Here is a 12,796-nt window from a genome sequence, read left to right on the forward strand (position 1 = left end):
ATGCAAAAATATCACAAGTTATGCCTCTCTCGATTATATTAACAAGTGAATATAGATGCAACAGTTAAACATCCAAAACGATTCAATACATAAAACTAGAGTTAATTATCCACAAACAAATATCAATACACCAAATTCATCAAACCCTAAAGAGAACAACTCCATGGATATGGAGTAATTCATCATAACAATGTTTAAGTTAAAGGAAAATATAAAACAATCCAAACCCTTGTCTTGAGTGAGGATTGAATGATGAAATCCTTGAGCTTTTGCTTCTCCACCTCCTCCTTGGCTTACTTAGGTCTAAGATGTGTCAAAAGTCCATAAAATAACGTTTTTACATGTATTTATACTAAGTAGGGTCGGGCCCAGACGAAAATACCTTTTCCTGCGCGAAATAGGAAAATACTCTGTAAAAACTGCACAGGCGCGCAACACGGGGCGACCGCCTCCCACTGCTACCTACCGCCTCCACCACTGTCACTCCCCTCCCACCGCCACCACTTACATTCTCTTTCAAGGTTAGTGTTGCACCTTATTAGCCTGTTAATTTTTTATTTATTTCATGCCTAATATAATTTTATGAAATTTGTTTTGGGTTTTTGTCTATTTTTGATTTATTTGACTAAATAGGGTTTTTGAACTACATTGTAATTAAAGTGAACTACATTGTAACTAAAATTGATTATGCACTTATAGAGTTGTATAAATTATTTAAACTAGTTAATTTTGGTGTATAAATTATATAAACTAGGGTTTAGTGCTCTTAATTTATGAAGTTGGATGCTCTTAATTTTGTTTATTGCTTTTAGAAATAATTTATTATTTTAGGGTTTAATTTATTGTTCTATTAGTGTTTATTGCTTTTAGAAATTTAGGGTTTATTAATTTAGGGGATAATATTGTTCTATCAGTGTTTATTGCTTTTAGAAAATTAGGCTTAACTAATTGTGCTATATTAATTGAATGTGTTGACAAATTATAATTGAATGAGTTAGTCTAATTGAATATGTTAATAAATTATAATCTTCATGAGTTAGTCTAATTACTATTAATGCCAGTGTTTTCTATCTTGCAAGTCTTTCAATTATATTGCCCGTTAATGGTCTAATTGAATTTTAAAAAACTTACTTAGGGATATATGAGAACTTTTAAATTAATATGCACTCAAATTATTTAAATTAACTACTTTGTAATTAAAGTTTATTATGTAACTTAAACTATAAATTAATTTGAATACTCATTTAATATAACATGCAATTTATTTGTTTTTTTTGTGGGTGGAATATCGTAGTTGGATGTATAATAGGAATTATCCTAATCGTCAGTTTGTAAGGGAGGAATTTATAGAAGGGGTTAATGAATTTATTAGGCATGCAATGTCACTTGAACCATTTCAAATCGGAGGGATGATTAGGTGTCCTTGTATGAAGTGCAAGTGTTTGCATTTTTTTTGGATCGGATGATGTTAAGACTCATCTTTATAAAGAAGGGTTTATGGATAATTATTTTTTGTGGACTAGTCATGGAGAGGTTGATGGTAGTCATGGTGTATTTCATAACATAGTTGTTGGTGAAAGTAGTAGATCGGTGGGGAATAACGTTCAACGTTCTAGATACCATGAAATGGCTGCAGATGCTTTTGGGATGCACTTCGAGTTTGAACCCCATGAAAGTGTTGAACAAGCTCCTAACGAAGAGGCAAAATATTTCTATGAACAGTTAGAGGGCGCTAGTCGTCCACTAAGTGAAGGGAGTATGCACTCACAATTGTCTGTTGTAGTTAGATTATTAAGTATCAAATCAGATACCACTAAGTTACCGAGGCCCCACCTTCTAGATTTTCTGGATATAGTGTTACTCATAACTGGACAAAACAGAGCATATTTTGGAAGTTTTCATATTGGAAGGATAATCTTCTCCGACACAATCTTGATATCATGCATATTGAGAAGTACTATTTTGAAAATTTGTTCAACACAGTGATAGATGATAAGAATAAGACAAAAGATAACCCGAAGGCTAGACTGGACTTACAAGATTATTGCAGGCGACCTGAATTACATTTGTAGTCTACGAACAATGGTAAGGTGTTCAAGCCCAAGGCCAGCTACACATTCACTTTGGAACAAAGACGACATATTTGTGAGTGGGTTACAAACCTAAAGATGTCCGCGGGCTATGCTTCGAACCTGGGAAAATGTGTCGATATGGTTGAAGGAAAGCTGACTCATATGAAAAGTCATGATTGTCATATCTTCATGGAAACCTTAATCCCTATTGCATTTTGTGGTTTGCTTGAAAATATCTAGAAACCCATCACATAGATAAGTTTGTTCTTCAAAGACTTATGTTCTACCACATTAAGGGAAGAAAACCTATTTCAAATGAATCGGAACATTCCTGTAATCAGTAATAAGCTAGAAAGGATTTTTCCATGTGGTTTCTTTGATGTAATGGAACACCTTCCAATTCACCATGTACATGAGACGCGACTTGGAGGGCTGGTTCAATGCAGGTGGATGTATCTATTCGAGAGGTAATGATCAAACCTTGATTCATTCTTGTAATTTTCTTTAATATTATCGTCTAATATGACAATGTGCAGGACTATCGGCAAGTGTAAACGATTTGTTAAACAGAGGAATAAGATTGAAGGATTTATATGCGAAGTCTATCTTACAAAGGAAACTGCCCATTTTTGTTCTTACTACTTCGACCGTGATGTGCCATGTGCTAGAAATAGGCCCAATCGACACAATGTTGTGATTGAGAATGATCCATTATATCCACCAATGTCCATAATCAATTAACCAGGCCGAGGTTCTAAAGATCAATCAAAAAGGGGCTTAACTAATATGGAGTACAAATCAACTTCAAATCATGTGTTGCTAAATTGTTCGGAAGTTCAACCCTTTCTTAAGTAAGTGTTGACGTAAGATTAATTTACATGGACTACTATTTAATTCAGTTGATGCAACTAACAAAATTTTCAATGTGTCGCTCACTGACTTCGTGAGTCAATTTGTCCATGATGATGTATATTCTACATTTGAGGAATGGTTTAAACAGTGTGTAAGTGCATCTTACATACTGTCACGACCCAATTTATCCCTTCGCTTGGTATCGTGATGGCACCTAGTCTTAGGGACTAGGTAAGCCTAACATTAATTGAAACAACATTATTTAAATAACATATAACAAGTTAAATAGAAATCTCTTACAATTCCCAAAATCGGTAGTACAAGTCATAAGCTATACAAAGTGTTTGCTAGAAAACTTCTAAATACAGCTGTCCAGAAATAAGAATAAACAGTGCAAAATGAAAACTGGAAGGTGACTCTGAAGCCTGTGAACGCAGCGGCAGGTTTACCTTGAGTCTCCGCAGCAACAGTCCACACAACTAGCTAACGAACAAATACCTGGATCTGCACAAAAGAAAATGTGCAGAAGAGTAGGATGAGCACACCACAGTGGTGCCTAGTAAGTATCAAGACTAACCTCAGTGGAGTACTGACGAGTAATAGTCAAGACACCCACTGATCTAATAAACTAAATGGGTACAAGTATATGAACAACAGGAGTATGATCATAAGTTTTCAGATTAACAATGAGTTCATCAATGGTCAGCTTATGTAGATCCTTTGCCTCTGTGATAGCATTTTCTTTGTTTTCCTAGGAACCAGGTAATACGCTGGGTATTTTCCTGATAAGTTTGTTCCTTGGAATGATTTCTCCTAGAGAATGGAGCTCATTGATGATAGAGGTGAAGCGAGTGTGCATGTCCTAAATGGACTCATCGTCCTTCATCCAGAAGAGTGCATACTCAGTGGTTAGCATATCAATCTCCGACTGCTTGATTTGAGTTGTCCCTTCGTGTGCTTTTTGGAGAGCTTCCTAGATCTCCTTGGCAGATTGACAGGCAGAAATCCTGTTGTATTCATCTGTCCCAATGCCACAGACGAGTATTTTCTTTGCTTGAAAGTTATTCTCTATAGCCTTGCGGCTAGCATCCTCCTAGGGGATCCAACACATAGCTCCGGGAAGATATACTCTTCACTCAAGTTGATTTACGTAGAGTAACCCAAGTAAAACCTTTTCGCCTTAGGGGATCTAGCTCATAGTTCCAGGTAGAAGTACTCTACGCTCAAGATACTTTACATATCTTAACCCAGGTAGAACCTTTTCACCTAGGGGGATCTGGCTCATAGTTCCGGGTAGAAGCACTATTCGCTCACGATGTTTTACGTAGCTTAACCCAGGTAGAACCTTTTCGCCTAGGGGGATCCAACTCATAATTCCGGGCAGAAGTACTCATCACTCATGTTATTTTATGTAGCTTAACCCTGGTAGAACCTTTTCTCCTAGGGAGATCTGGCTCACAGTTCCGGGTAGAAATACTCTCCGCCTAGGCAGTTTTACATAGCTTAACCCAGGTAGGGCCTTTTTGCCTAGGGGGATCCAATTCTTATTTCGGGGTAGAAGTACTCTTCGCCCAGGCTATTTTACGTAGCTTAACCCAGGTAGACCCTTCTCGCCTAGGGGGATCCAGCTCATAGTTCCCGGTTGAAGTACTCTTTGCTCAGGATTGTTTGCGTAGCTTAACCACGGTAGAATATTTTCTCCTAGGGGGATCCAGATCATAGTTCCTGGTAGAAGTACTTTTCACTCAAGATGTTTTACGTAGCTTAACTCGGGTAGAACCTTTTCGCCTAGGGGATCCTACTCATAGTTCCGGGTAGAAGTACACTTCGCTCAGGATGTTTTACGTAGCTTAACCCAGGTGGAACCTTTTCGCCTAGGGGGATATAACTCATACTTCTGAGTAGAAGTACTTTTCGCTCAGGTTGTTTTACGTAACTTATCCCAGGTAGAACCTTTTCGCCTAGGGGGATCCGGCTCATAGTTTCGGGTAGAAGCACTATTCGCTCACGATGTTTTACGTAGCTTAACCCAGGTAGAACCTTTTCGCCTAGGGGGATCCAACTCATAATTCCGGGCAGAAGTACTCATCACTCATGTTATTTTATGTAGCTTAACCCTGGTAGAACCTTTTCTCCTAGGGAGATCTGGCTCACAGTTCCGGGTAGAAATACTCTCCGCCTAGGCAGTTTTACATAGCTTAACCCAGGTAGGGCCTTTTTGCCTAGGGGGATCCAATTCTTATTTCGGGGTAGAAGTACTCTTCGCCCAGGCTATTTTACGTAGCTTAACCCAGGTAGACCCTTCTCGCCTAGGGGGATCCAGCTCATAGTTCCCGGTTGAAGTACTCTTTGCTCAGGATTGTTTGCGTAGCTTAACCACGGTAGAATATTTTCTCCTAGGGGGATCCAGATCATAGTTCCTGGTAGAAGTACTTTTCACTCAAGATGTTTTACGTAGCTTAACTCGGGTAGAACCTTTTCGCCTAGGGGATCCTACTCATAGTTCCGGGTAGAAGTACACTTCGCTCAGGATGTTTTACGTAGCTTAACCCAGGTGGAACCTTTTCGCCTAGGGGGATATAACTCATACTTCTGAGTAGAAGTACTTTTCGCTCAGGTTGTTTTACGTAACTTATCCCAGGTAGAACCTTTTCGCCTAGGGGATCTAGCTCATAGTTCTAGGTATAAGTACTCTTCGCTGAGGCTATTTTACGTAGCTTAACCCAGGTATAACCTTTTCTCCTAGGGAGATCTAGCTCATAGTTTCATGTAAAAGTACTCTTCGCTCCGGATGTTTTAGGTAGCTTAACCCAGTTAGAATCGTTTTGCGTTTGCCTAGGGGGATCCCGCTCATAGTTCCAGGTAGAAGTACTCTTCGCTTAGGATGTTTTACGCAGCTTAACCCAGCTAGAACCATTTTGCCTAGGGGGATCTACCTCATAGTTCCGAGTAGATGTACTCTTCGCTCAGGTTGTTTTACGTAGCTTAACCCAAGTAGAACCTTTTTGCCTTGGGGGATCCAGCTCATAGTTCTAGGTAGAAGTACTATACGCTTAGGATATTTTACATAGTTTAATCCAGGTAGAACCATTTCACCTAGGGGGATCTGGCTCATAGTTCCGGGTAGAAGTACTCTTCACCCAGGCTGTTTTACGTAGCTTAACCCAGGTAGAGCCTTTTCTCCTAGGGGGATCCAACTCATAGTTCCATGTAAAAGTACTCTTCGCTCAGGCTGTTTTACGTAGCTTAACCCAGGTAGGGCCTTTTTGCCTAGTGGGATCCAGCTCATATTTCCGGGTAGAAGTACTCTTCGCCCAGGCTGTTTTACGTAGCTTAACCTAGGTAGACCCCTTTTATCTAGGGGGATCCAGCTCATAGTTCCGAGTTGAAGTACTCTTTGCTGAGGATGTTTTACGTAGCTTAACTCGGGTAGGACCTTTTTGCCTAGGGGATCCTGCTCATAGTTCCGGGTAGAAGTGCACTTCGCTCAGGATGTTTTACGTAGCTTAACCCAGGTGGAACCTTTTCGCTTAGGGGGATCCAACTCATACTTCTGGGTAGAAGTACATTTCGCTCAGGATGTTTTACGTAGCTTAACCCAGGTGGAACCTTTTCGCCTAGGGGGATATAACTCATACTTCTGAGTAGAAGTACTTTTCGCTCAGGTTGTTTTACGTATTTTATCCCAGGTAGAACCTTTTCGCCTAGGGGGATCTAGCTCATAGTTCTGGGTATAAGTACTCTTCGCTGAGGCTGTTTTACGTAGCTTAACCCAGGTATAACCTTTTCGCCTAGGGAGATCTAGCTCATAGTTTCGTGTAAAAGTACTCTTCGCTCAGGATGTTTTAGGTAGCTTAACCCAGTTAGAATCGTTTTGCGTTTGCCTAGGGGGATCCCGCTCATAGTTCCAGGTAGAAGTACTCTTCGCTTAGGATGTTTTACGCAGCTTAACCCAGCTAGAACCATTTTGCCTAGGGGGATCTACCTCATAGTTCCGAGTAGATGTACTCTTCGCTCAGGTTGTTTTACGTAGCTTAACCCAAGTAGACCCTTCTCGCCTAGGGGGATCCAGCTCATAGTTCCGGGTTGAAGTACTCTTTGCTCAGGATTGTTTGCGTAGCTTAATCCAGGTAGAACCGTTTCACCTAGGGGGATCTGGCTCATAGTTCCTGGTAGAAGTACTCTTCACTCAAGATGTTTTATGTAGCTTAACCCTGGTGGAGCCTTTTCTCCTAGGGGGATCCAACTCATAGTTTCGAGTAAAAGTACTCTTCGCTCAGGCTATTTTACGTAGCTTAACCCAGGTAGGGCCTTTTTGCCTAGTGGGATCCAGCTCATATTTTCGGGTAGAAGTACTCTTCGCCCAGGCTGTTTTACGTAGCTTAACCTAGGTAGACCCCTTTCATCTAGGGGGATCCAGCTCATAGTTCCGAGTTGAAGTACTCTTTGCTGAGGATGTTTTACGTAGCTTAACTCGGGTAGAACCTTTTCGCCTAGGGGATCCTGCTCATAGTTCCGGGTAGAAGTGCACTTCGCTCAGGATGTTTTACGTAGCTTAACCCAGGTGGAACCTTTTCGCTTAGGGGGATCCAACTCATACTTCTGGGTAGAAGTACATTTCGCTCAGGTTGTCTTACGTAAATTAACCCAGGTAGGGCCTTTTTGCCTAGGGGGATCCAGCTCATATTTCCGGGTAGAAGTACCCTTCGCCCAGGCTATTTTACATAGCTTAACCTAGGTAGACCCTTCTCGTCTAGGGGGATCCAACTCATAGTTCCGGGTAGAAGTACTCTACGCTTAGGATATTTTACGTAGCTTAACGCAGGTAGAACCGTTTAACCTAGGGGGATCGGGCTCATAGTTCTGGGTAGAAGTACTCTTTACCCAAGCTGTTTTACGTAGCTTAACCTAGGTTGGGCCTTTTAGCCTAGGGGGATCCAGCTCATATTTCCGGGTAGAAGTACTCTTCGCCCAGTCTCTTTTACGTATCTTAACCTAGGTAGAGCCTTTTCGCCTAGGGGGATCCAACTCTTAGTTCCGGGTAAAAGTACTCTTCGCTCAGGCTGTTTTATGTAGCTTAACCCAGGTAGGGCCTTTTTGCCTAGGGGGATCCACTCATATTTTCGGGTAGAAGTACTCTTCGCCCAGGCTGTTTTACGTAGCTTAACCTAGGTAGACCCTTCGCGTCTAGGGGGATCCAGCTCATAGTTCCGGGTTGAAGTACTCTTTGCTCAGGATATTTTACGTAGCTTAACTCGGGTAGAACCTTTTCGCCTAGGGGATCCTGCTCATAGTTCCGGGTAGAAGTACACTTCGCTCAGGATGTTTTATGTAGATTAACCTAGGTAGAACCTTTTCACCTAGGGTGATCCAGCTTATAGTTCCGGGTAAAAGTACTCTTTGCTCAGGATGTTTTACGCAGCTTAACACAGGTAGAACCGTTTCACCTAGGGGGATCCGGCTTATTGTTCCGGGTAGAAATACTCTTCGCCCAGGCTATTTTACGTAGCTTAACCCAGGTAGAGCCTTTTCGCCTAGGGGGATCCAGCTCATAGTTCCGGGTAAAAGTACTCTTCACTCAGGCTGTTTTACGTAGCTTAACCCAGGTAGGGTCTTTTTTGCATAGGGGGATCCAGCTCATATTTCCAGGTAGAAGTACTCTTCGCCCAGGCTATTTTACGTAGCTTAACCTAGGTAGACCCTTCGCGTCTAGGGGGATCCAGCTCATAGTTCCGGGTTTAAGTACTCTTTGCTCAGGATATTTTACGTAGCTTAACTCGGGTAGAACCTTTTTGCCTAGGGGATCCTGCTCATAATTCCGGGTAGAAGTACACTTCGCTCAGGATGTTTTACGTAGCTTAACCGAGGTAAAACCTTTTCACCTAGGGGGATCCAGCTCATAGTTCCGGGTAAAAGTACTCATCACTCAGTTTGTTTTACGTAACTTAACTCTGGTAGAACCTTTTCGCCTAGGGATATCTGGCTAATCGTTTCGGGTGGAAATACTCTTCGCTCAGGCTGTTTTACGTAACTTAAACCATGTATAACCTTTTCGCCTCGGGGGATCCAACTTATAGTTCAGGGTAAAAGTACTCTTCGCTCAGGATATTTTATGTAGCTTAACCCAGGTAGAATAGTTTTTCCTAGGGGGATCTAGATCATAGTTCTAGGTAGAAGTACTCTTCGCTCAGGATGTTTTACGTAGCTTATCCCAGGTAGAACCTTTTCGCCTAGGGGATCCAGCACATAGTTCCGGGAAGATATACTTTTCACTCAAGTTGATTTACATAGAGTAACCCAAGTAAAACCTTTTCGCCTTGGGGGATCTAGCTCATTGTTCCAGGTAGAAGTACTCTACGCTCAGGATATTTTACATAGCTTAACCCAGGTAGAACCTTTTCACCTAGGGGGATCAGGCTCATAGTTCCTGGTAGAAGCACTATTCACTCAAGATGTTTTACGTAGCTTAACCCAGGTAGAACCTTTTTGCCTAGGGGAATCCAACTTATAGTTCCGGGTAGAAGTACTCATCGCTCAGGTTATTTTATGTAGCTTAACCCTGGTAGAACCTTTTCACCTAGGGAGATCCAGCTCACAGTTCCGGGTAGAAATACTTTTCGCCTAGGCAATTTTACATAGCTTAACCCAGGTAGGGCCTTTTTGCCTAGGGGGATCCAATTCATATTTCTGGGTAGAAGTACTCTTCGCCCAAGCTATTTTACGTAGCTTAACCCAGGTAGGCCCTTTTCGCCTAGGGGGATCCAGCTCATAGTTCCGGGTTGAAGTACACTTTACTCAGGATTTTTTTCGTAGCTTAACCCAGGTAGAACATTTTCTCCTAGGGGGATCCAGATCATAGTTCCGGGTAGGAATACTTTTCACTCAGGATGTTTTACGTAGCTTAACTCGGGTAGAACCTTCTCGCCTAGGGGATCCTGCTCATAGTTCCGGGTAGAACCTTCTTGCCTAGGGGGATCCAACTCATAGTTCTATGTAGAAGTACTTTTCGCTTAAGATGTTTTACATAGCTTAACCCAGGTAGAACCTTTTCTCCTAGGGGGATCCAACTCATAGTTCCGGGAATAAGTACTGTTCACTTAGGATGTTTTACAAAGCTTAACTCAGGTAGAACCTTTTTGCCTTGGGGGATCCTGCTCATAGTTCCAGGTAGAAGTAAACTTCGCTTAGGATGTTTTACGTAGCTTAACCCAGGTAGAACCTTTTCGCCTAGGGGGATCCAACTCATAGTTCTGGGTAGAAGTACTCTTCGCCCAAGCTGTTTTACGTAGCTTAACCAAGGTAAAGTCTTTTTGCCTAGGGGGATCGAGCTCATAGTTCCAGGTAGAAGTACTCTTCGCTCAGGATGTTTTACATAGCTTAATCAAGGTAGAACCGTTTCGCCTGGGGGGATCCAGCTCTTTGTTCCAGGTAGAAGTCCTCTTCGCTCAGGATGTTTTACGTAGCTTAACCCAGGTAGAACCTTTTCTCCTTGGGGGATCCAGCTCTGGGTAGAAGTACTCTTCGCTCAGGTTGTTTTACGTAGCTTAACCCTGGTAGAACCTTTTCTCCTTGGGGGATCCAGCTCATAGTTCCGGGTAATAGTATTCTTCGCTCAGGATGTTTTACGTAGCTTAACCCAGGTAGAACCTTTTTGCCTACGGGGATCCTGCTCATAGTTTTAGGCAGAAGTACTATTCGCTTAAGTTGTTTTACGTAGCTTAACCCAGGTGTAACCTTTTCGCCTAGGGGGATCCAGCTCATAGTTCCGGGTAGAAGTACTCCTCACTCAGGATGTTTTACGTAGCTTAACCCAGGTAGAGCCTTTTCGCCTAGGGGGATCTAGCTCATAGTTCCGGGTAGAAGTACTCCTCACTCAGGATGTTTTACGTAGCTTAACCCAGGTAGAGCCTTTTCGCCTAGGGGGATCTAGCTCATAGTTCCGGGTAGAAGTACTCTTCGCTCAGGATGTTTTACATAGCTTAATCCAGGTAGAACCGTTTTGCCTGGGGGGATCCAGCTCTTAGTTCTGGGTAGAAGTCCTCTTCGCTCAGGATGTTTTACGTAGCTTAACCCAGGTAGAATCTTTTCGCCTAGGTGGATCCAGCTCTGGGTAGAAGTAATCTTTGTTCAGGTTGTTTTACGTAGATTAACCCGGGTAGAACCTTTTCGCCTTGGGGGATCCAGCTCATAGTTCCGGGTAATAGTATTCTTCGCTCAGGATGTTTTACGTAGCTTAACCCAGGTAGAACCTTTTCGCCTATGGGAATCCGGCTCATAGTTCTGGGTAGAAGTGGTATTCGCTCAGGATGTTTTACGTAACTTAACCCAGGTAGAACCTTTTCACCTAGGGGATCCAGCTCATAGTTCCGGGTAGAAGTACTCATCGCTCAGGTTGTTTTACCTAGCTTAACCCAGGTAGAACCTTTGTGCCTATGTTGATCCAGCTCATAGTTCCGGCTAGAAGTACGCTTCGCCCATGCTGTTTTAAGTAGCTTAACCTAGTAAAGCTTTTTCGCCTAGGGGGATCCAGCTCATATTTTTGGGTATATGTACTCTTCGCCCAGGCTGCTTTACGTAGCATAACCCATGTAGATCTTTTTCGCCTCGGGGGATGCAGCTCATAGTTCCGGGTAGAATTACTCTTCGCTAAGGATGTTTTACGTAGCTTAACCCAGGTAGAACCTTTTCGCCTAGGGAGATCTAGCTCTGGCTAGAAGTACTCTTCGCCCAGGATGTTTTGCGTAGCTTAACCCAGTAGAGCCTTTTCGCCTATGGAGATCCAGCTCATAGTTTCGGGTAGAAGTACTATTCGCTCAGGATGTTTTACGTAGATTAACCCACGTAGAACCTTCTCGCCTACGGGGATCCAGCTCATAGTTCTGGGTAGAAGTATTATTCGCTAAAGATATTTTACGTAGCTTAACCGAGGTAGAACCTTTTCGCCTAGGGGGATCCAACTCATAGTTCCGGGTAGAAGTACTCATCGCTCAAGTTGTTTTACGTAGCTTAACCCAGGTAGAACCTTTGTGCCTATAAAGATCCAGCTCATAGTTCCGGCTAGAAGTTCTCTTCGCCAAGGCTATTTTGCGTAGCATAACTCGGGTAGAATATTTTCGATTAGGGGGATCCTGCTCATAGTTCCGGGTAGAAGTACACTTCGCTTAGGATGTTTTACGTAGCTTGACCCAAGTAGAACCTTTTTGCCTAGGGGAATCCAACATAGAATTCCAGGTATAAGTATTCTTCACTCAGGATGTTTTACGAAGCTTAACTCGGGTAGAACCTTTTTGATTACAGGGGATCCAGCTCATAGTTCTGGGTAAAAGTACTCTTTGCTCAGGATGTTTTACGTATCTTAACCTAGGTAGAATTATTTTGCCTAAGGGGATCCCACTCATATATCCGGGTTAAAGTACTCTTCGCTCAGGATGTTTTACATAGCTTAACCCAAGTAGAACCTTTTAGCCTTGGGGGATTCAGGTCATAGTTCCAGGTAGAAGTACTCTTCGCCCAAGCTGTTTTATGTAGCTTAACCCAGGTAGAGTCTTTTCTCCTAGGGGGATCGAGCTCATAGTTCCGGGTAGAAGTACTCCTCACTCAGGATGTTTTACGTAGCTTAACCCAGGTAGAGCCTTTTCGCCTAGGGGATCTAGCTCATAGTTCTGGGTAGAAGTACTCTTCGCTCAGGATGTTTTATGTAGCGTAACCCAGGTAGAACTTTTTCGCCTAGGGGATCTAAGCACTAGTTCCAGGTAGAAGTATTCTTCGCTCAGGATATTTTACGTAGCTTAACCCAGGTAGAATCTTTTCGCCTAGGTGGATCCAGCTCTGGGTAGAAGTAATCTTTGTTCAGGTTGTTTTACGTAGATTAA

This window comes from Nicotiana tomentosiformis, chromosome 3 (genome assembly GCF_000390325.3).
Source record: "Nicotiana tomentosiformis chromosome 3, ASM39032v3, whole genome shotgun sequence".
NCBI lineage: Eukaryota > Viridiplantae > Streptophyta > Magnoliopsida > Solanales > Solanaceae > Nicotiana > Nicotiana tomentosiformis.